General features: G+C 43.2%; 1 protein-coding gene and 1 non-coding gene across 2 annotated transcripts in view; one reads left to right on the forward strand and one right to left on the reverse strand.

Moving 5' to 3' along the window:
* Positions 1-21257, reverse strand: part of LOC126458130 (kinesin-like protein unc-104) — a 376183-nt gene extending 354926 nt beyond the window's left edge. The window contains exon 1 of the mRNA XM_050094968.1: positions 21205-21257. The gene's annotated coding sequence lies outside the window, so the exon portion shown is untranslated. The remainder of the gene's footprint in view (positions 1-21204) is intronic.
* A 3803-nt stretch (positions 21258-25060) lies between these two features.
* Positions 25061-25137, forward strand: Trnas-cga (transfer RNA serine (anticodon CGA)). The gene has a single exon. It is a non-coding gene; the product is annotated as a tRNA-Ser (tRNA).
* The last annotated feature ends 333 nt before the right edge of the window (positions 25138-25470 follow it).

Here is a 25470-nt window from a genome sequence, read left to right on the forward strand (position 1 = left end):
TAGATACGACTGTGACAGGTGACACATAAGTAAGCGTCCTGTCTGATCAGAGCCATCGATTCATGTCCATTCCAACGGACTGGGGTGATTCCAGTAGGACAATGCGACACCCTACATGTCCAGAATTGCTACAGAGTGGCTCCAAGAACGCTCTTCTGAGGGTAAACATTTCCGCTGGCCACCAAACTCCCCAGACATGACATTATTGAGCATATGTGGGTGTGGCCGAGCGGTTCTAGGCGCTTCAGTCTGGAACCAAGCGACCGTTACGGTCACAGGTTGGTTAGGTTTAAATAGCTCTAAGTTCTAGGGGACTGATGACCTCAGATGTTAAGTTCCATAGTGCTCAGAGCCTTTTGAACAATTTTTTTGGGATGCCTTGCAACGTGCTGTTCAGAAGAGATCCCCACTTCCTCGTACCCTTACGGATTTATGTATAGCCCTGCAGGATTCATGGTGTCATTTTCCTCCAGCACTACGTCAGACATTAGGCGAGTCCATGCCACATCGTGTTGCGGCACTTGTGTGTGTTCGCTGGGGCCCTACACGATATTAAACAGGTGGATCAGTTTCTTTGGCTCTTCAGTTTAATTGTCTTATTTATCTGTTTTAGATGTTACACTCCTTATATGTCGTTATCGTTGTTGTTGTTGCTGTGTTTGTGTCGTCTTCTGTGTCTGCTTATGCATTAGTGTCTATGTCTGATTCTCAGCTTGTGTCATCATAAAGATCTACTGTATGGATTTTCTTGTCTGTAGACGCCATGCAGTGTTGTTGCCTAGATACACCATTTGTCTGGATCTCGTAACATTTCTTTGATGTCACTGTATTCTGTTACAGTTCTTAACGTGTGAAATTGTTGTAATGTAATGCCACGTGTTCAGGCGATCAATATGCCCCACGTGTGCATGTAGCTTCCTGGCTGAGGCCCACGCGGTTCAGTTGTGCTGGGTATGGGCCGTAGCTGGTCAAAAGCGAAACATGCCACGACTTGGATGCGCATTGTTTCAACTTCAGTCGTTCCCGTATACTGGGGAAGAAGGAGAAAACGCGACGGCTTTTGTCGGTCGCCTCCCATTATATCTGACACGTGTCAAGGCGCCAGCTGTTTAGATCTCCATTGTGTACAATGTTTTTTTCCCGGACGTTGTCCCGTTTGTCGCTCTTTACCCAGCATGCCTTTGTTCTTTGGTAGATAGTGATGCCAAGTGAGCAAGTCCACAGAACCATACACAAGGCTTTTACGAATGTGGAGCCAAAGCATGCGACATTCTGACAAGTGAGTAGTACGCTCCTATGTGCTTACTTCGGTGTGTTTCTATAGGACACTAGACACTGGCGGTGCCCCCACGCATTTGCTGCAAAGTATAGTACGGCTTCAAAGAAAGCTACGTGATATGTTCGTAGTGTGCTCAAAGGTAGTCTGTATTGTGTGATATTTAGCCTTGCAAGTTTGGGCATTAGTTTCGTCGCCTTGTCAATTCGCAGTCTGTTGTGCACATTGAGAGTTACGTTCGTCAATATGTATTCCTAAATATCGTGTTACTTGTTTCCTCTTTACGTTAATGTTATCCAGTGATAATTAGGTTCCATTTTAGTTCCTATTTGTGTAATAAATATAGTGTTTTGTTTTTGAGTCTGTTTTGGCTACATTCCGTAACGTGCTTCGTTTTCTAAGTGTGCTCGTATACCTGCTGATACAACAACTCATAAGTCACCCGCATAGGCGAAGATTCCGTTTTCCCTGTCATCGGCATCCAAGCTGTTTAGGAATGGCTTGATCGTTATGTTCCCTGAGATGTCGATTAAAATCCCAACTGCATATTTATCGTTTGTCGTGTGCATTATTTTTAAAGTGCGGTTGACTGCGTTGTTTACTGATCCATTTGCCCTAAAATCTTATTGGTGTGGACTTGGTGTTGGCCAGTGCGAGTGCAGTCGATCACAAAGGAGTCGCTCTTGTACCTCAGTCAATATGTTTAGCAGGCAAATTGACCTGTACGTTTTGGGGTCAATTGGGTCCCTGTCTTCTGATTTCTTAATAGTGAGCACGTTGGTTATTTTGCAAAGAGCTTTCCCCTGTTTTAAGGCATCGTTTACCAGGCACTTAGAGAGGGAGCGATCTATGTGATAGTATTTTTAAGAGTTTCCGAATGTATTCCATCCCCGCCGGCTAGCATTACCTTTTCAGTTGGGTAAATATTGTTCATTCAGTCACGTAAGCCCAATGGTGTTATTACTCGTATGTGTGTTCATTACCAGGCAGGAGGTTGCTAAGCACATATTCTGCCGACCATCTCCATCCCTGTGTCATCAATGGTGACAGAGCTGATAGGATCTTCATTCATTCTGTCTGTAGCTTAAACAGATCAAAAAATGGTTCAAATGGCTCTGAGCACTATGGCACTTAACTTCTGAGGTCATCAGTCCCCCAGAACTTAGAACTATTTAAACCTAACTAACCTAAGGACATCACACACATCCATGCCCGAGGCAGGATTCGAACCTGCGATCGTAGGGGTCGCGCAGTTCCAGACTGTAGCGCCTAGAACCGCTCGGCCACCCGGCCGGCGCTTAAACAGTTCTTTCCATATGTTCTTCTGCAGTTATGTGTTAACAGTGTTGTTCTTGTGGTATAGTCTTGTTCTGATGGTTCTTTCCGCATCACAGTAAAGTCAAGTCTGGCCTGTCATTCTTGTGCTATCTTGGCCCTTTGGCAGTATCTTTTTTAGTCACGTGAGTCTTTCCGTAGTCTTGTCAACTCCGTAGACTCCGGTAGTTAATGTTTCCGTCCGGCTTTCGCTCGCGGAATGGCTCCCGACAGCGCTCTTTGGAGAAAGTCTGTTAAAACACGTGTTTTGTAGTCTGTGCTATCTTGGGTAGCGTCTAGGGAGAAATCTTCCACCTTGTCTCTAATTTTTTGCCAGTTGGTACAGCCTAGAAGCAGTCGCTGATGTTGCGAGGTCGCAGTGTGTGTGTTCATTTTTGTACCTGTGTGTTGCTTTGTCCAGTGCTTCCAATTTTTTTTGTGTGTGCTTGTGAGCTTTTGTTTGCTAGTGATATGTCTATATACTGACTCCTCTAGCGTTACAATATGTCGACGCTTGTTATGCTTTCTTTAATACAAAGGCCGGCCTATGGTGGCCGAGCGGTTCTAGGCGCTTCAGTCTGGAACCAGGCGACTACTACGGTCGCAGGTTCGAATCCTGCCTCGGGCGTTGATGTGTGTGATGTCCTTAGGTTAGTTAGGTTTAAGTAGATCCATTCTAGGGGACTGATGACCTCAGAAGTTAAGTCCCATAGCGCTCAGAGCCATTTGAACCATTTAATACAAAGAGGTTGCATTCATTTACGATGTCAACTATTATTTGTCCTCCAGTATTTGTTGTATCTGATGTAATCATCGGTATATTTCAACAGTGAGTGATTCGAGCTGTGGCTACTTACTCCGAACAGAGCAGTGTAATATTTGTTACCGGGAAGTCGAGTTCGTTACTACATCGCAGGCTTTGATTCTTGTGTCTCCCTGTGAGTATCTTATAATGTTTTGGAAGCCATGGAAATTTTCCACCACTTACATCTTGTTCCTGAAGAAAGAGTATATTCGCTCCTACTTCGTTCAGAAGCCTACTGAGTTCGATGCCTACTAACGTACTTTTCATACAATTGTATTATCGTCTGAACGGATATTTAGTGTAACCGAAACACTGTGGTCCAGCCTGGTTCGGAGCCCATACTTAATTGTAGAGCCGCTATAGATGGTACACTTTAACAGCACCGTGCATAAGAAAGCACTCCATTGATCGGACCACCCTTCAGATGGAAGGCAGTATTTTTACCGGATGGGGTGGGGTGTATGTGTATGTGTGTGGGGGAGGGGGGGAGGAGGTTGGCTATCAGCAGCCTGGCATTATTCACACTAACAAAGTTTTACCAACGGTGAAAGAAGGGACAAGAGAGGGAAAAATTCTACGAGCGACTAGGACAGGGCCCCGATCTTTTGAATTTGTAGCCTAACACTAACCTACATGGCCACCAAACCACACTAACCTAAAATGTTCTCGAAATGAGTGATAGTAGAATGTGTCATAGTCCCTAAGATACGGTGTTAAATTCAGTTTTAATATGCTATTTGATAAATTAGATTAAATTAATCTCAAGCACTTGCATTTTATTTGCTATTATTTCATTTATTGAACAAGAAAATAAGAATTTTATATTTTTCTTTATTTGTGGCATGTTGCGTTTACAACAATATGTTGAGTTCATGCTAACGTCTGTTACGCAGCTGAAATTTACGGTGTTTATTTACGCCAGACAACTTTAATGCTTTATTTCCAGTAGCGTCCGTAGCTTCAATTAACGCTGTATTGGGAGAAGAGGTTTCTTCCTCTGTTCGAGACATTCGATAACTTTGAAATTCGTAGAACAAGAGCTGCAATATTCCGAGATTCATTTCTAAAACGGAAGAACACTCACATTGCAATTAGTATTAGCAAACCTATTGAACAGAATGTGTAAAATAACTGGGGATATCTGATTACAGATGCCAGAGGAATGGAACTAAACAGGAAGCGCTTACTACGTAAATGTTGTTTGGGGTGTTTTTGTTATCAACCTTAAGATTAGTCTGACGCAGTTCTCCATTCCTGTCGACTACCAGCAACCCTATACACACTAGCGTAAACACAGCATCTCATATTATCGGCACGTAGACATGATAATTGTTCATGGGCAGGAGTGATGTGGTAGAAATAACGTACATCACAAAAGAACCCTGTGATTTTTCCCTTCTGTCAACAGTTCACCTACAGTTTTCAACAAAGTCTCATATGTGCCAACCCATCCAACTCTTTGGCTGATTATGTTATTTGTGTAGACACTTCATTAGTTGCCGGGCGTCTTCATTTCTAATTCTATCAGTTCGTCTGATCTACAACAGCCTACTGGAACATGTAAGAGGCTTTTAGTCCTTTCCATACTGTGTTCTTCACAGTTAATGTTTCGCGCAACGTAACTATTCATAAATCTTTTTCTGGTCTCACTGTTTATATTTTTGGATGTTTGCAGCTGAGACAATCCATTTGAAACCAAGCAGGCAATGCTGCGTAACATTTTTTATTTACTCGATTTTTTATTTCACGTGTTCCATATAGGTAGACACAAAACACTGTTTGAAAAAATTTCGTTAGGCTTAGTTTCTTTCCGGCAGCCATTTTTGAAAATGGCGGTTGGGCATTTTCTAATGGAGAACTTGGTTTGCAGGGAGGTTAATTGCCAACTTATTTCAAAATATACCAGAATAATTAAAAAAATCAATGTGTTCAGCATGAAATGAACAGGGATACATTTTTTAAAATTTTTCTATCATGCAAGAGAGTCAGTCAATCTCTTTCTGTAAAAAGTCGGAAAAAATTTATCAGTCGTTACTTTTCAAGACCATAAATTTTGATGAAGGAAGAGAGACTTCCTAATAATAGTATTGGTTAAAAAACAGTCTTGGTTGCAATTTTAGTTCTTTTATTTTTCAACGACGCGTTTCGCCTTATTTAGGCATCTTCAGGTTATCTTAATTTGGTATTTCTTAGAAGAACCCTTTAGACGGTGTAGCTAAAGGGCATCGCCACATGTATGAGGCCAACATCGCCTTCGTTAAACTCAATAAAAACTAGAAATATAAAATAGTAGCCCGCGTCTCGTGGTCGTGCGGTAGCGTTCTCGCTTCCCACGCCCGGGTTCCCGGGTTCGATTCCCGGCGGGGTCAGGGATTTTCTCTGCCTCGTGATGGCTGGGTGTTGTGTGCTGTCCTTAGGTTACTTAGGTTTAAGTAGTTCTAAGTTCTAGGGGACTTATGACCACAGCAGTTGAGTCCCATAGTGCTCAGAGCCATTTGAACCATTTTATAAAATAGTAAAATCATTCTGAATGATTTTACTATTTTATATTTCTAGTTCTTACTGAGTTCAACGAAGGCGATGTTAGAGTAGATTAGATTTACTTTCATTCCATTTGATCCGTAGTGAGGAGGTCCTCCAGAATGTGGAACATGTCAGAATGTTGGCCTGATACATTTGACGATGCCCTTTGGCTACACTGGCTAAAGGATTCTTCTAAGAAATACCAAATTAAGATAACCTAAAGATGCCTAAATAAGGCGAAACGCGTCGTTGAAAAATAAAAAAACTAAAATTGCAACCAAGACTGTTTTTTAACCAATGCTGTTAAGCACTGGTTTGCTGTATGCCACATATGGATTGGAAGAACTCCCTAATAATATGTTATTTCTGTGTAGAGTAGTTACAGAATAACCTGCAGTATAAATTTTAATCCTGAGAATGTACTATTTCTTTTTGTAGAAAGCGTTTTTATCTTTTTCAGTCTTTGTTCTTGTGTCTTTCTTGCGTCTTCCTTCTACATTTATCCAACTTCTCAGATATATATTCGGCCACCTCTCCTGTCCAAGTTTAACATACAGGTATTTAGCACGGCCGCCTGCAGTTCACTCAATTACTACGTTTTGTTTTTGTTTATGTAGACACTGCGTAAATAAATAATGCAAATTCAAGGTGCAGAAGCGACGCTAGCACAAAACCAACGAATTGCGTAATATTTAACAAGAAGAAAAACATCTTAACATCCAAGAGCATCAGCCTTGAAATCAGGAAAAGATTTTTGAAATCATATGTGTGGAATGTGGCATGCTATGGGTGTGAAACATGGACTCTCGGGACAGAGGAAGAGCAGAAGCTAAATTCTTTTGAAATGTGGTGCTATAGAAGCATGCTTAAAATAAAATGTATCGACAAGGTCACAAACGAAGTGGTTCTGGAAAGAGCAGGTGAGAAGAGAAGCTTCTGGAATTTCATTGTTAGAAGAAGAGTGCAATTAACAGGCCATCTATTAAGACATAAAGCACTCCTGAACACAATCATAGAGGGATATGTCGGGGAAAAAGACCAAGAGGAAGACCACAGCTGAGGTACATGGATGAAATCGTGAAAGATGTGGGATGTAACGCCTATAAAGAAATGAAAAGCTGAAAGACGCACAGAATGGAGACAAGCTGCCATTGTAGCTGTTGCAAACCAATCCTTGGACTGACCACTACAGAAGAAGAAAGAAGCGTCATCTATCCCGAAAGTGAATTCCGCAAGTACTGCCTAGATCGCTCCATCGTTTGCACACGAGTCGTGGTTACCAAACAGAGGCACGCCTGCGCATTCGAGCAGCTGAGCTTTCCGAATTAGGTAGCGGATGTGTGTAACTCCACTCCGGACACCGTGCGTGGCGCTTGCAGCCGACTCACGCTTCCGGCCCCTCGCCGTCAGCTGGCCTTCGGGACGAGCCACACGCGCTGGCTGCCTTTCCCAATACTGGCTCCAGCTCTTCTCCTGTTCCTGCCTTTCCTCACTCAAACGCACAAGCGTGCGCGAATAAATGAAATAAAAGTGGCAGAAGGAGGCATGAGACAAGAGTGATAAAAGAGGTGGCGGAGAGCGGGAGAGAAGGTATGAGAAAGAGGTAGCGGAAGAGAGAGTGAGGTGGAGGGGAGTGGTAGATTAGAACAGAAAGAAAGCAAGGAAGAGAGAGATAGTAGGAGGAGAGGAAGTAAGAGGGAAGAAAGAAAAGAGTTGGAGGAATGAAAGCAGGTGGGGGGGGGGGGGGAGAAAGAGAGGTGGGGAGAAGGGAGAGAGATGGAGAAGAATGAGAGAGGAAGAGGCAAGAGAAAAGGAGGAAGAGGGGAAGAGAGGGACTGGGGTAAGAGACAAACTTCGGAAGACTATATTTTGAGTTAGGAGTCACTATTTATGGACATCTAGGACAGTCAAACCTGTCCCCGCATGATTATTTTCAGACATAGAGACAATATCATAGACTGCCAAGAGACAGCCAAATTATTTATATTTTTAAAACAATTCTCATTTATTCATCACTCCCACTTACACATTTTTAATTGTGAGGGCGTGCTGAAAAATGATGCCCCTAATTTTTTACTTTGTTCTCAATATTGGCTGACATAATACATGTCATGCGCATTACTCGGTTGACATCCCAGCTTCGTTGACGCAACTTGGATTCCTCTGGCCCTATAGGGCTCCGAATTGTAGTATGGCACATGGTGGAGTGTAAAATAACTATGCGGCGTTTTAAATAAAACAAACGTCATTGACATTCCACATTTTTATTATTCGTTTCTACATATTTGCAGCCCTCTACCGCTAGAGGGTTCCGAATGTTGTTGTTGTTGTTGTTGTGGTCTTCAGTCCTGAGACTGGTTTGATGCAGCTCTCCATGCTACTCTATCCTGTGCAAGCTTCTTCATCTCCCAGTACCTACTGCAACCTACATCCTTATGAGTCTGCTTAGCGTAATCATTTCTTGGTCTCCCTCTACGACTTTTACCCTCCACGCTGCCCTCCAATGCTAAACTGGTGATCCCTTGACGTCTCGGAACATGTCCTACCAATCGATCCCTTCTTCTAGTGAAGTTGTGCCACGAACTCATACCCAATTCTATTCAATACCTCCTCATTAGTTACGTGATCTACCCATCTAATCTTCAGAATTCTTCTGTAGCACCACATTTCGAAAGCTGCTATTCTCTTTTTGACCAAACTATTTTTCGTCTATGTTTCACTTCCACACATGGCTACACTCCATACAAATACTTTCAGAAACGATTTCCTTTTACTTAAATCTATACTCGATGTTAACAAATTTCTCTTCTTCAGAAACGCTTTCCTTGCCATTGCCAGTCTACATTTTATATCCTCTCTACTTCGACCATCATCAGTTATTTTGCTCCCCAAATAGCAAAACTCCTTTACTATTTTAAGTGTCTCATTTCCTAATCTAATTCCCTCAGCATCACCCGACTTAATTCGACTACATTCCATTATCCTCGATTTGCTTTTGTTGATGTTCATCATATATTCATATATCCTCCTTTCAAGACAATGTCCATTCCATTCAACTGCTCTTGCAAGTCCTTTGCTGTCTCTGACATAATTACAATGTCATTGGCGAACCTCAAAGTTTTTATTTCTTCTCCATGGATTTTAATACCTACTCCGAATTTTTCTTTTGTTTCCTTTACTTTACTGCTTGCTCAATATACAGAACGAAAAACATCGGGGAGAGGCTACAACCCTGTCTCACTCCCCTTCCTAACCACTGCTTCCCTTTCATGTCCCTCGACTCTTATAACTCCCATCTGGTTTCTGCACAAATTGTAAATAGACTTTCGCCCCCTGTATTTTACCCCTGACACCTTCAGAATTTGAAATAGAGTATTCCAGTCAACATTGTCAAAAGCTTTCTCTAAGTCTACAAATGCTAGAAACGTAGGTTTGCCTTTCCTTAATCTACACTCCTGGAAATGGAAAAAAGAACACATTGACACCGGTGTGTCAGACCCACCATACTTGCTCCGGACACTGCGAGAGGGCTGTACAAGCAATGATCACACGCACGGCACAGCGGACACACCAGGAACCGCGGTGTTGGCCGTCGAATGGCGCTAGCTGCGCAGCATTTGTGCACCGCCACCGTCAGTGTCAGCCAGTTTGCCGTGGCATACGGAGCTCCATCGCAGTCTTTAACACTGGTAGCATGCCGCGACAGCGTGGACGTGAACCGTATGTGCAGTTGACGGACTTTGAGCGAGGGCGTATAGTGGGCATGCAGGAGGCCGGGTGGACGTACCGCCGAATTGCTCAACACGTGGGGCGTGAGGTCTCCACAGTACATCGATGTTGTCGCCAGTGGTCGGCGGAAGGTGCACGTGCCCGTCGACCTGGGACCGGACCGCAGCGACGCACGGATGCACGCCAAGACCGTAGGATCCTACGCAGTGCCGTAGGGGACCGCACCGCCACTTCCCAGCAAATTAGGGACACTGTTGCTCCTGGGGTATCGGCGAGGACCATTCGCAACCGTCTCCATGAAGCTGGGCTACGGTCCCGCACACCGTTAGGCCGTCTTCCGCTCACGCCCCAACATCGTGCAGCCCGCCTCCAGTGGTGTCGCGACAGGCGTGAATGGAGGGACGAATGGAGACGTGTCGTCTTCAGCGATGAGAGTCGCTTCTGCCTTGGTGCCAATGATGGTCGTATGCGTGTTTGGCGCCGTGCAGGTGAGCGCCACAATCAGGACTGCATACGACCGAGGCACACAGGGCCAACACCCGGCATCATGGTGTGGGGAGCGATCTCCTACACTGGCCGTACACCACTGGTGATCGTCGAGGGGACACTGAATAGTGCACGGTACATCCAAACCGTCATCGAACCCATCGTTCTACCATTCCTAGACCGGCAAGGGAACTTGCTGTTCCAACAGGACAATGCACGTCCGCATGTACCCCGTGCCACCCAACGTGCTCTAGAAGGTGTAAGTCAACTACCCTGGCCAGCAAGATCTCCGGATCTGTCCCCCATTGAGCATGTTTGGGACTGGATGAAGCGTCGTCTCACGCGGTCTGCACGTCCAGCACGAACGCTGGTCCAACTGAGGCGCCAGGTGGAAATGGCATGGCAAGCCGTTCCACAGGACTACATCCAGCATCTCTACGATCGTCTCCATGGGAGAATAGCAGCCTGCATTGCTGCGAAAGGTGGATATACACTGTACTAGTGCCGACATTGTGCATGCTCTGTTGCCTGTGTCTATGTGCCTGTGGTTCTGTCAGTGTGATCATGTGATGTATCTGACCCCAGGAATGTGTCAATAAAGTTTCCCCTTCCTGGGACAATGAATTCACGGTGTTCTTATTTCAATTTCCAGGAGTGTATCTTCTAGGATAAGTCGTAGGGTCAGTATTGCCTCACGTGTTCCAATATTTCTACGGAATCCAAACTGATCTTCCCCGGCTTCTACCGGTTTTTCCATTCGTCTGTAAAGAAATCGCGTTAGTATTTTGCAGCCGTGACTTATTAAGCTGATAGTTCGATAATTTTCATATCTATCAACAAATGCTTTCTTTGGGATTGGAATTATTATATTCTTCTTGAAGTCTGAGGGTATTTCGCCTGTCTCATACATCTTGCTCACTAGATGGTAGAGTTTTGTCAGGACTGGTTCTCCCAAAGCTGTAAGTAGTTCTAATGGAATGTTGTCTACTTCTGGGGCCTTGTTTCGACTCAGGTCTTTCAGTGCTCTGTCAAATTCTTCACGCAGTATCATATCTCCCATTTCATCTTCATTTACATCCTCTTCCACTTCCATAATATTGTCCTCAAGTACATCGCCCTTGTATAGACCCTCTATATACTCGTTCCACCTTTCTGCTTTCCCTTCTTTGCTTAGAACTGGGTTTCCATCTGAGCTCTTGATATTCATACAAGTGGTTCTCTTATCTCCAAAGGTCTCTTTAATTTTCATGTAGGCAGTATCTATCTTACCCCTAGTGAGATAGGCCTCTACATCCTTACATTTGTCCTCTAGCCATCCCTGCTTAGCCATTTTGCACTTCCTGTCGATCTCATTTTTGAGACGTTTGTATTCCTTTTTGCCTGCTTCATTTACAGCGTTTTTATATTTTCTCCTTTCATCAATTAAATTCAATATCACTTCTGTTACCCAAAGATTTCTACTGGCCCTCGTCTTTTTACCTACTTGATCCTCTGTTGCCTTCACTATTTCATCCCTCAAAGCTACCCATTCTTCTTCTACAGTATTTCTTTCCCCATTCCTCTCAATTGTGCTCTTATGCTCTCCCTGAAACTCTGTAAACCTCTGGTTTAGTCAGTTTATCCAGGTCCCATCTCCTTAAATTCCCACCTTTTTGCAGTTTATTCAGTTTTAATCTACAGTTCATAAGCAATAGATTGTGGTCAGAGTCCACATCTGCCCCTGGAAATATCTTACAATTTAAAACCTGATTCCTAAATCTCTGTCTCACCATTATATAATCTATCTGATACCTTCTAGTATCGCCAGGCTTTTTCCATGTATACAACCTTCTTTTATGATTCTTGAACCAAGTGTTAGCTATGATTAAGTTATGCTCTGTGCAAAATTCTACCAGGCAGCTTCCTCTTTCATTCCTTACTCCCATTCCATATTAACCTACTACGTTTCCTTCTCTTCCTTTTTCTACTATCGAATTCCAGTCACCAATGACTATTAAATTTTCGTCTCCCTTCACTATCTGAATAATTTATTTTATCTCATCATACATTTCATCAATTTCTTCATCATCTGCAGAGTTAGTTGGCATATAAACTTGTACTACTGTAGTAGGCGTAGGCTTCGTGTCTATCTTGGCCACAATAATGCGTTGACTATGCTGTTTGTAGTAGCTTAGCCGGCCGCGGTGGTCTAACGGTTCAGCCGCTCAGTCCGGAACCGCGGGACTGCTACGGTCGCAGGTTCGAATCCTGCTTCGGGCATGGATGTGTGTGATGTCCTTCGGTTAGTTAGGTTTAAGTAGTTCTCAGTTATAGGGGACTGATGACCACAGATGTTAAGTCCCATAGTGCTCAGAGCCATTTGAACCATTTGTAGTAGCTTACCCGCACTCCTATTTTTTTATTCATTATTAAACCTTTGTATTTATAACCCTGTAGTCACCTGACCAGAAGTCTTGTTCCTCCTGCCACCGAACTTCACTAATTCCCACTATATCTAACTGTAACCTATCCATTTCCCTTTTTAAATTTTCTAACCTACCTGCCCGATTAAGGGATCTGACATTCCACGCTCCGATCCATAGAACGCCAGTTTTCTTTCTCCTGATAACGACGTTCTCTTGAGTAGTCCCCGCCCGGAGATCCGAATGGGGAACTATTTTACGTCCGGAATATTTTACCCAAGAGGACGCCATCATCTTTAACCATACAGTAAAGCTGCATGCCCTCGGGAAAAATTACGGCTGTAGTTTCCCCTTGGTTTCAGTCGTTCGCAGTACCAGCACAGCAAGGCCGTTTTGGTTAGTGTTACAAGGCCAGATCAGTCAATCATCCAGACTGTTGCCCCTGCAACTACTGAAAAGGCTGTAGCCACTCTTCAGGAACCACACGTTTGTCTGGCTTCTCAACAGATACCCCTCCGTTGTGGTTGCACCTACGGTACGGCTATCTGTATCGCTGAGGCACGCAAGCCTCCCCACCAGTGGCAAGGTCCATGGTTCATGGGGGGGGTTCCGAATAGTAGCGTTTACAATGGCGGTGTGTGGCATAAGATGCGTGAGAAACAGCTTGCTGTAATCGAGTTTTGAATTCGAAGAGTTCATCCACGTGTTGAGCACCCTCTCCTTCAGCATGACAATGCCAGACCACGAGCACTGTGACATCTGCAACAGTCCGATGCCTTGGGTTCACTGTCATTTATCATCCTCCATAGAGCCCCAGCGTAGACCCCTCCGATTTTCATCTGTTTCTAAAACTTAAAGAACGCGTTCGCGGACTTCATTTTGATAGTGATGAAGCCGTGTTAGCAGAGGTGGGATTGTGACTCCTTCAATAGAGTCAAACATTCTACAGAGATGGTATAAAAAAAACTGGTCTCTGGTTGGGAGAAATGAGTTTGTCCCCAGGTGACTGTGTTGAAAAGCAAATAGATAAACATGAAGAATAACGATGTACCAGGTGGTAATAACTAAAGTGCAGCTTCTCGCGAGGGTCCAGCGTGAGCTATAAGTATCGTATGGCAGTGAAACTTGGTAGATTGCCAATGCATCAGCGCAGAACCGATTTACGCTGGAAAAAATTAGTTCCAAATTTGGCCACTAGGTGCAAACCTGGTGCTGTACAGTTTCTCATCGACAACCCCGATACTCATTTGGAACAAATTGTGTAAGCAGCAGTTAATAATAAAATCGAAATTATACGTTTTCCACTTATTTGACACTTTCTTCCTGTGTCCCCTTTTTAATCCTTTAATCCATTACAGACAGAGACATTTCTATACTCCTTTCTTGAATTCACAGCGTTAAAATTGCACTTGGTGCCAAAAATTGCGACTAATTTTTTCCAGCGTAAATCGCTTCTGCGTTAACGCATTTGAACGTTTACCAAGTTTCGATATCATAGACTGGACCTCTGTAAGTAGCTGCACTATAATTATAACCACTCAGTAGAAAGTTAATAAAGTTTGTTTTATTTAAAAAGCTTTAAGAGTTGTGGCATAATAAATTCAGAAGCATTAGTTTTCAGCACACCCTCCGCCTCTTGTACATGACATGTTTCAGTCTCTTAGGATCACTTTCAGATCTAAGTAGTTGCGTCACTATTTTCTCTCCAAGTACTTTGAGAATTGTTTCAAATATCGATACAGCTGCTGATTCTCTCAGAACTAATATGTCGGCTGTAGTTGCTTAAATTTCATTGCATTGTGTATAGGACATCAAGTGCCACGCATTCTGCTGTTACCAACAGTTAACTAAAGTTTTCTAAGACTCTGTTAATAGATGTTGTTAGTCCTTGCTTATTGTATTGCCTCATTTCTGTTATAGCGCAACCCTGTTAAAAAAGTATACAATATGATAGTTCTAGTATACAAACTGGCACGCACTTTATTGAATAACAGTAAGAATTAAGTTTCCTGCTACCGTTGATATTTGGGCTGAATTAATGGTAACAATCAGTGACAGAATCCCGACAGATGTATTATAGGGCCATAACTATTCACAATCAATATGTAAATTACCTAGCGGATAATGTCTCAAGTGGTCATGTGACTGTTGAGGAATGATGATGTTGTGTATAGAGAAGTCGCAACGCTAGAAAATTGTACCCACGTACGGAAAGAAGTGCACTTTACTATCAACAGTAACGAATGTAAAGTATTGTGGATAAATAGCTGGCAAGATAATTTATCGTATGATTATCCAATCGTCAAACAATCATTCGAAGTAAACATCTCCATTAAACATTTGAGGTACTGTGGGGTGCCGGTTGTGCTGGTTCGCATACTCTAACGGTTTCGGCGACAAGAGAAGCGGTGCAAAGCTGGATTGTGAACTTACACTTCTCTTACTGCAGTTGAGTTACTGGAAACTTTTAGCCGATCCTCTTCTCTGGATATGCGGCTAAGTCGATCTCCACAACTTCTTCTCCGAAGAAATAATGCTGGTTAGAGGAGATAACAAATACACACTCACTCTCTCTCACTAGAAATAGCTCGGTAACCTCATACTTTCAGTTCAGTTCAGGTATATTTTCATCTCCACAAGTTTCACATAAACATACAAATTCTTGCAAGTCAGCTACGACGATACCTGTTAGACACTATTAAAAATAATTACATTGTGGTGGGTTTCAAAACCACTAGAAATTAAAAAACAGGTCTTGCTTCTCCCAAGTCTACCACCAAGATTAAGTAAGAGTCTCTAGACAAAACATGTTTCAATTGTTCATAACAATTACAATCACTACACAGTCAAAGAATAAGGCGTGCTTGCTCTTTGTACGTCACATACAGCTTCTATGGCGCGAGCGGCAAACACTTGTCGACGCTGCTCGTCTGACGCAGCTCCTGTCCTCCCAGGACCAACGTCCATCCTGCACACACAGACATGTGTTGCGCAGTAAATAGGCTCTCTCTCACACTTATCTTTAAAATATCGCGTGTTCGAGGCGGCAGAAGGTTGAATGGTTGCAGAATTTAAGTGTAAATTCTCGAAGCACTACAATACCCCTCTGATGCTATAGTCCGATCTGTGGTGACCTGCAGAGAATGGGAGCACCTCATATGACCAAGCAAATTAATTAATCGATATAATAATATCATGCACGGAAACATCTCACTGAATGATAATTAATAGGAGTGTTTCGATCAAGCACGACAATATGGGTGCCACGTTACACACGTAGACGTATTAAGGAAAGGAGGTATCATCTAATATGTAACAGAAAGAAGTGGTCACTATAACACTCAAGTAGCCGGCCGATGTGTCCGAGCGGTTCTAGGCGATTCAGCCTGGAACCGCGCGACCGCTACGGTCGCAGGTTCGAATCCTGCCTCGGGAATGGATGTGTGTGATGTCCTTAGGTTAGTTAGGTTTGAGTAGTTCTAAGTTCTAGGGGACTGATGACCTCCGATGTTAAGTCCCATAGTGCTCAGAGCCATTTTATCCGATTTGAATACGTGTCTGTAATTCACCTGCTTATTCCCATTTCCTTTCTTGAGTATTAGTCTGACCTGTGCAACTTTTCCGTCTTTCGGTATAACACTCAAGTTTATTATCAAAAAGCAAAACACAAAACTTACCCACTGATACAAACAACTGAACATTTAATATTTGGATAAGGGTTCGTAATGATGAACTCTATTCTTGTAACAGGTGGGTGAGCACAATAAAAACAAAATTATGTGAATAATACACGAATATGGCCAGTGACTAAGCGTAGTTGGTAAATTACAGCAAGATCACGGAAAAAATAGGTTTGAACACCAGTAAAATCAAATGGTTCGAATGGCTCTGAGCACTATGGGACTTAACTTCTGACGTCATCAGTCCCCTAGAACTTAGAACTACTTAAATCTAACTAACCTAAAGACATCACACACATCCATGCCAGAGGCAGGATTCGAATCTGCGACCGTAGCAGCAGCGCGGTTCCGGACTGAAGCGCCTAGAACTGCTCGACCACCACGGCCGGCACCAGTAAAATCGCCAACGTACTTGCTGAAGGTAACTATCTAGCTGCAAAGCATCAAAACTGTGTAACTGGCTTCTGAAGGGTTGAACTGACATTGCATCCCTACGGATTCGGTGATTGCAAAGTTGGCCCATTTACCAAACTCGTAGCGTAATGCGGTAGGCAGTCGTGGTAGCTGCTGGAGACTAAGTTCAGGGGTCAACTGGAAACGTCCTTCTGTGTGACCGCAAGGCTCCGCTTATCTGTCGTCCAGCAACAAATCTGCACTCCACCGTCTCCTAGCAGCTTCTGTCTTCCCTGTTAACACTCTTAATCTTCACAGTCTCTGTCAGAGACGGAATCTCGCCGGCCAATGGTGGCAGACTTTGCGGGTTCTGTCCAATAAAATTTAAGTAAAGATGCCAAACGATCTCCTATTCTTGCTGATTTTCGCTATGTTTAACCAATAGTGCTCTGGGGTGAGGAAGAAGGCAGAAAATCTCTCCCGCTCCGTGGTACTGTTCTGAAACAGACCTATAAGACGCTCCCATGTAGGGACAGACGAGCAAGTGCTCTTCGGAAATTAACAATGTGAACGAATCAGAACGCTGGATTCTGAAATTTAAATCGAACATTATTTCGTAGCGTTACTCCTGAGGTAAAGGAGATTCACACGCTAGCCTCTGGAGAGGGACAGCTATCTAGAGATATTTTATATTTGTACAGGATTCTGCAAACAAGGATGCTGTTATTTTTTTTCTTTTTTTGCGGCAGAAAGGCTGTCCCGTGTCTTGCCCGAAAGAGTGTGGGTGAGGGCCGCGCATGCTGCTCTAGCTACCTCGAACTGAAACTTCGCCTTGGACTCCTAGAAGTATACTGCCCCTGGCTTTTAAGAAAAACACTTCTCTCTTCCCAACCAGCTTGATTACTTTCAAATCTGCAGTCCTCCGCCGGCAGCTGTGGTCGAGAGGTTCTAGGTGCTTCAGTCCAGAACCACGCGGTTGCTACGGACGCAGGTTCGAATCCTGCCTCGGGCGTGGATTTGTATGATGTCCTTAGGTTAGTTAGGTATAAATAGTTCTAAGTCTAGGGGACTGATGACCTCAGGTGTTAAGTCCCATAGTGCTTAGAGCCATTTGAACCTTTTTTTTCTTGCAATCCTCCGCCAAGATAAAAGGAGAAGGGAAAATGCAACAAAAGGGACACTGGTGATATTGAATCTTGATTGCACTTACTCTCTAAGACTAAAAAAAGTGTCGCTCCACGAAGGAATTATACAAATGGGACGGAAATCGGCAGATGTGATGAACATGTACAGATAAGCAAATGATTACAATATCCGAAAATATGAATGATCTATTCAAGAGAAAAGGCTTCACAAATTGAGTAACTCAGTAACGCGTTGGTCCATCTATGGCCCTCATACATGTAGTCATTCGGCTTTGTTGATAAAATTGTTGGATGTCCTCCTGAGGGACATCGTCATACATTATGACCAACTGGCGTGTTAGATCATCATAAATACGAACTGGTTCGAGGGCCCTGCTTATAAAGCTCCAAACGTGCTCTCAATTGGAGAGAGATCTGGCGACCTTGCTGACCAAGGTACGGTTTGGAAAGCACGAAGGCAAGTTGCAGAAATTCTCGCCGTATGGAGGCGTGCGTTATCTTGGTGAATCCATACCCAGGATGGCTTGCCATGAAGGGCAACAAAACGGTGCCTAGAATTTTGTTTAGTACCGCTGTGCTGCAAAGGTGCAGAGAATGACAACCAAAAGGGGCCTGATATGAAAAGAAAAAGCACCCCAGAGCATCACTCCTGGTTGCCGGGCCGTTAGCGGACGACAGTCAGATTGGTATCCCACCGCTGTCCACGGCGTCTCCAGACACGTCTTCGGCCTGGAATCTCATTGACTGGAGTGGAATTTTGTTCAGTGATGAGCCCCGCATCGAATTGAGCCCCGATGACCATAGAAGAAGTGTGTGGAGACGCCCTGGCCAGTGATGGCATACCAACCTGGTTGCCGCCCAACCGACAACCGGGAGTGATGATCTGGGGTGCTATTTCTTTTCATAACAGGACTGCTTTGATTGTAATTCGCGGCACCCTTACGGTACGTCGACGATATTCTACAACCCATTATGTTGCCGTTTATGGCATGCCATCATGGGCTTACATTTGAGCAAGATAACGGCCACCCACACACGTCGAGAGTTTCTACCGCTTGTCTTCGTGCCTGCCAAACATTGTATTGGCCAGCAACGTCGCCGGACCTCTCCCCAACTGAGGAGGTTTGCAGCATTATGGGCAGAGCCTTCCAACTAGCTCGAGATTTTGACGATCTGACGCGCCAGTTGGACAGAGTTTGGCATCATATCCCTTAGAAGGAGATACAGCAACTCTGTCAATCAATACCAAGCCGAAAGATTGGCTTTATAGTGGCCAGAGTTATACCAACGCGTTATTGACTTGCTCAGTTTGTGGAGCTCTTTCTCCTGAATCAGTCGTCCAATTTTTCTTAAATTGTACTCATTTGTGTGCCTGTACATGTACATCACACCTACTGATTTCAGTCTCATTCGGATAATTTCTTCGTGGTAATGCTTTTTTTTTTAAACTGAATTATGCAGCGTCAGAAATCGAGTACTATATTCTGTAAAATGTTGTGTGACGGTTTCAGAGGAAACTGGGTATCTAACAATATGCACAGGGATCGATTTAAAATGGAACCACTTCATGAAACTAGTAACAGGAAAGGCACCTGCCGGACTGAGATTCATTGCAAGGATCTTAGGAAGCGAAGTACAACCACAAAGGAAGTACTTTACAAAACTTTGTCGACTGGTGCTCGATTATTGCTCATCATCTGGGACGTACACTGATGGAGGAAACGTAGATACCCAAAGAAGAGCAGCGCGTTTCGTCACAGGTTCGTTTTAATCGTGAAAGCAGGAGGTACCATGGTATGGTCTGTTAAAATTTCGAAAACATACGTACCTAGAAGAGTCAGCCATAGTGCTTCCTCTTACTCGTATATCGTGAGCAAACCACGAAAGTAAGATTAGAATGGTTGGAGATCACACGGAGGTCTACCAACAATTGTTCTTCCTCACCACCGGTCGGGACTTCAACAGGAAAGGAGGGAAGTGACAGTGGTTCACAAAATACCCTCTGTCAAACAGGATAAGATGAATTGCGGAGAAAAAAAGTAGATATAGAGCCTACTCCTACCGAGCACTCAGGAAAATCTTATGCGATGTTGGTTGGCTTACAAAAATTGGTTCAAATGGCTCTTAGCATTATGGGACTTAACATCTGAGGTCATCAGCCCCCTAGACTTAGAACTACTTAAACGTAACTAACCTAAAGACACCACACACATCCATGCCCGAGGCAGGATTCAAACCTGCGACCGTAGCAGCAGCGCGGATCCGGACTGAAGCGCCTAGAACCGCTCGGCCACAGCAGCCGGCTGGTTCGCTTACCGCATCATTGGAGATAATCTTGGTACTTTCTGAATCCCCACAGAGCGAAAGCACGCTTTGATAATCAAACGGACGGGATAGCTACGTGAAGAAGGTTGCATCTGCACGCGTCGTTGCGATCAGTTCAAGGAGCTGGTAGCTGGTGATTTACGCTCCCAGACCTTAGTGTCACAGTACCATGGCCGTGTATTGATAGAAAAGGAATTGCTGTGGTGTTAACTAATATTCCACCGTATCCAAATTCAAGGCAGAATTTTCATTTCTTTCTTCTAACGTCGATATTCTGGAATTTATCCAGGCGTTCATCTCTTAGTCCGAAGCAAATTGACGGCCATGAACGCAGAAATCGTATGGAGAGAGATCGGGGCGATATGGAGGAAGTGTAAGGGATCCCCAGCGAAACTTCTACAGCGTAGTCGATACAACCCCGGCAACAACGCGGGCCATACAGTCCCTATCTCACCCCAGCGCATTAAGAGTTATGCCGATAACTTTTGTCATAATAAGCAGTTTAATTAGTTTTTTCCCAGCTGTATCGCTTCCATTTGACTACTCTTGACGTATTAACTTATTCACTGGTTTTTCTCAGAAACTAATAATAAATCAAGTGCAAAATATGTTTAAATTAGCAAAAATACGTCCCCTATCAGACAATGTTGTTTCAAACACTGTTCGAAATCAACTGCACAGCAAATCACCTGAATCTACCCAGTCAGTCCACTCCTGGACTCCCTGAAACTTTGTCACTGACGTCAGATTTAAATTAAGAAGTGCACAGGAAAAAGTCTCGGAAGAGGTAGATTTTGAAACTAATTGCATAATTGTTTTTTTCTGCGCACTTAGTGGGATTATAATTCTTTCATTATACTGCAAAAGCCACGCCTTAAGCTTAAGTTCGTATAAGATGATCTACAAGTTTAACGATTAATTCCATACCTTCTAACGTGGTATAAAAAATGTATTGCTAGGCTGATTACGAACTACGTGATCCACTGAAGAAGATGGCTCGCAGATCTGAAAGCGTCAAACTTTTTTCAATTAAATTAACAACTACATTAAGTTTTTCATGGGTTTCTTATTGCCCCCGACACATGTATGTAGTCTTGTCTTCTCCATTGCATTTGTGGTTACTTACCTTTGTGCGCTGGTGGACTTTCCCAGGTGGTTTACACTCTACAGAGCCGCCATCCGCGAACCTGGAAATAAAAGATTCACATCAGAGCCACCTGCTAGCAAGACGCTCTTCTTTGCTGTTAACTAGCTGTTAGCTTACTTTTAGAGTTTGTTTGGCAACCACGATGCATCGACAAGCGCCAGTATTTGGTTCTCTATTGTAATACTTCACCGCCACGCTCGCAGGACAAAAGGGCCCATTTAAGTCGCACCTGTAGGTAGTGGCGCTTCCCCGAAAGTCAGACAGGAACGGCTTAAATGAAGTGTTAGCTTCGCTCTGAAACGGTTGTTCCGTTTAAAGACGGACGGACAGCAGAGGACTACCGCCGACTCCAAACGCCTGCGAACACTTGAGTGAAAGCCTACAGGCATTCCCGTTACAGAGAAGCGGGATTGTCGTTGTGTTGCAGCAGTCTCGATAGCTTCTTCTTCTTCTTAGTGTGTCAACGACAACCATTTAAATAAAGAGTAGCGCCTTAGTAAGGTACACTGCTGTTAGATCCTCTCGCGTCACAATGAGGTGATGCGAACAGGGTGAAAGGTGGCTACACTGTGCCACTGCGCCAGAGATAGCGCCAAAGAGTACTATTAAGCCGCCTCCACAGTGCGTGTGGAGAGTTCATAGCAGTCAGTGGTTGTCGGGAGTTCGTAGCAGTCAGTGCTAGTAGAGAGCTCGTAGAGGACAGTGTGTGTTAAGAGTTCGTACCGAGATGTGCCAGTGGGCACTGCTTGTCGTGAAATCGGAGGGATATGTTGTAGTAAAGAGTGTTGTTCCATGTTGTATGCAGTTATTTGATGGGAGAGATAGCAGATGTTATTGTAATGAGTGCATTTCGTCAATATATATGAAGGTAAAAAAATACAATGTTCTTTTATTGATTGTGTGTCTGAAATAATGCGTCACTACAGGTTCAGTCAACAAAGCATCTGGCTTGTGTTCTTGTATTAGAGTGAATTCTGGTTTTCTTGCGTAATTATAGTTTTTCTAAATTTCTTTTGTCACGTCAGTATAATTGGTATCAAAATTCTTGTCTTGTTGAAAAAGAACCGTGCCAGATGCGTACGTTGAGTCACACTCCCACATACAGAACAGTTACATTTGTGCTTGGATTTTGTAGGTTTTATAGTTGCTGGGGACTTAATTAATTAACTGTGTTTACGAAAATTTTCTTACATTGTTTGTTGCAGTCAGATAGCGTAATAATTCTAGTCAGGGCCAACCGTTTACGAGACACTACGTAATCGGACAGACAGCTACTAAAAATATTTTCAATCAATAATATTTAATTAAGCCCCCATGCACGTGGCGACCGCTGCTTCGGATCGTCCCTTGGATTCTTCTGATTGTGAAAATTGTAGACTGTAGTATTGTTGTAGTAATTTGTAGTTAGTAATTGTAGTCTATTTTGCATGTGTAGATTTGGTAATTGTCATTCTTCTAATGGTATTTTTTTTTTCTCAGAATTAAATTTGTTGTCTTGTCAACGGTTTGACAATTTAGTGCAATTATTTCAATTGTTCGATTGATCGTGTTTGAGGGAAACATCTAGTGTGAATAGTATTGTTGGAGATAAGAGTCACGGTGTGTAATTTGCGTACAGTGACGAATCTTTCGTATATTTTGTAAATGATTACGCGATCGATGAAAAAGACAAAAATGATGAATAGTGAGAACGAAATTGTTGACATGGCGAACTCGCCAACACAGGACAACTGTATGATGAATAATGGAGTTGAAAATAATTTAATAAGTCGGGAAAATAGTCCGGAACCATTTCAAAATTTTTCTCAATCGGAAAATTCACAGAATCTGAGATTAACGACAGAAGATTCTGAAATAGTATCGAACACAGATAGCCTTACAGCTGTGACGAAGGAAGTTAGTTTTGCGGGAGATGTTAGGGGCGAAAAGAATTCTGAACAATTTAATATGGAGCAGTTGATGAGTGCAATATCAAATCTGGGATCACAAATGGGAACAATGGGAACAAAGTTAGACTCAGTGGGATCAAGAATAGGGACAATGGAAACACGAATGGAAACTTTGGGATCTGAAATAAAAACAGATAGGGGAATAATGGAGCAGTTTCGATCTGAATTTAAAACAGAGATGGGAACTTTGGAAACACGGATAGATTCACGAATAGGGACATGTTTCAAAAATATGAAAGATGAATTAAAGAAAGAAATCAGGGAAGAAGTACAACCGATTCTGAATTCTCACAATAATAGATTAATTGCAGTGGAAATCAGACAAAGGGAACAGGATAGAGAACAGGAAGAAAGAGATCGCGTGATAGTACAGAATTTTTCAGAGTTAAATTTACAACGTGCAAAGGATAAGGAAGAAATATTTGAAAGAATCGAGGAATCCGTACCAAATGACAGAATAAATAATCTAACACGACAATATGAACAGTTAACTACCAAATGTGTCAATACTGAAACCCGAGTCGCGACACTTACGGAAGATGTAAACAAACAGAAAGAAAAAATAGGTGACTTATCGGAAAGAGTTGAGGAAATTTCAGATAAATTGACAAATCTTAGTTTACATGGGGACAGAGATTCGGATGATACAGCCCCATTACCATTTGCAGAAACCGAAGAGTATCAGAACATAAATAAGCATGTTGAGAATCAGGGAAAATTTAATGAACGCGTGAAAAAGGAATTTGAGGCATTACGGAAGCAAGTCAAACAAATTGAAGGCGAAATAGTAGGAAAGGACAGTAGAAGGAACTTAGAATCACAGATAGCAGAGGGGTATGAAGAAAGTAATTTATTTCATTTACGAGAGGCAACAAGAGAGCGCCAGGCGCGTGAACTTGACAATAATCGACATTCGGACTGGGACAGACGTGGTAGGTCTTTGTCGCCACGAGGCGAAAACTTTGACTATAAACACTTTTTGACTGTCCGGAAATTTAAGATCTTCCGCAATTCTAAGAATGACATACATCCATGTGCATGGCTAGATCAATTTATGTACGCACTTCCACCAAATTGGCCACTAAGTCACAAACTAGAATTCATGTGTGGATATTTAGAAAACGAACCGGCGACGCGGATGCGCGCACTCATTAGAGATTGCAATAATTTAAATGAATTTTATCATGCATTTCTATCGGCATATTGGTCCGAAAACACGCAGGACAGAGTCAAACACAGTCTTATTATGCAGCGTAATTTCAAACAGTCTGAGTTCCGCACGCCGGCAGAGTACTTTGAAGACATGATTCGAAAGAATCAGTTCTTGTCCGACCCTTATAGCCCGACTGAATTAATTCGCATTTGTTTAACTAAGCTGCCACAATCCATAAGACAAATTGCTTTGGCCGGAAGATGTAAAGACGACATTGAGACTTTTAAGACTTTGTTGCAAGAACTTGAGTATGACAACGACGACGGGACCTCTTGTAACTTTTTCAGTAACAGTATTTACAATAGATTTCCAGAGAAAAGAGATAGTGATCGGAACGGGCGTTATGTGAGTAACTTTGAGAACGATAGACGTAACAGACAGGACAATAGATACCAGCCCTATGACAATAACAGACGTTCTAACAGAAATTACACAGACAATAGCGGTAATTCGTACCGGAATGATCAATCATACGGAAACAGTAATCGGTATCATCAGGACAGAAATTATTCATACAGTAATAGAAATTCTTTCTACAGAAACAATCAGGGTAGTAGATACAACAATAATTTCAGAAGTGACAGTCGAAATTACACAAGGAGTAGTTATGCAGACAGACAGGAAAACAGAGGTACTGGCAGAAGTAAAGCTGTGAGTACCGGGCGTGAGTCGTGCTTCGGTAGCTCAGTTGGTAGAGCACTTGCCCGCGAAAGGCAAAGGTCCCGAGTTCGAGTCTCGGTCGGGCACGCAGTTTTAATCTGCCAGGAAGTTTCATATCAGCGCACACTCCGCTGCAGAGTGAAAATCTCATTCTGGAAGTTTCAGGAAAACAGAAATTTTAATAACAGACACAGACAAGAATTTGCATCCAACAGACAGGAGGGACCTAATTGGCATCCTCCACGTGACAGAACTTCAGAGAGACAAGTGCAAATCGTAGAAATTGATCCGCGAAATGACGCGAATACTCAAAGACGTGACGCAAACAATCGACAATGACTCGCAGCTTCGGCTTCTGGCAGCAATATAGACGGCTCAGAAAGTAATGACACTACGACTTTACACTACGTACGCCTGGAAGAC

Source organism: Schistocerca serialis, chromosome 2 (genome assembly GCF_023864345.2).
Source record: "Schistocerca serialis cubense isolate TAMUIC-IGC-003099 chromosome 2, iqSchSeri2.2, whole genome shotgun sequence".
In the NCBI taxonomy this organism is placed as follows: Eukaryota; Metazoa; Arthropoda; class Insecta; order Orthoptera; family Acrididae; genus Schistocerca; species Schistocerca serialis.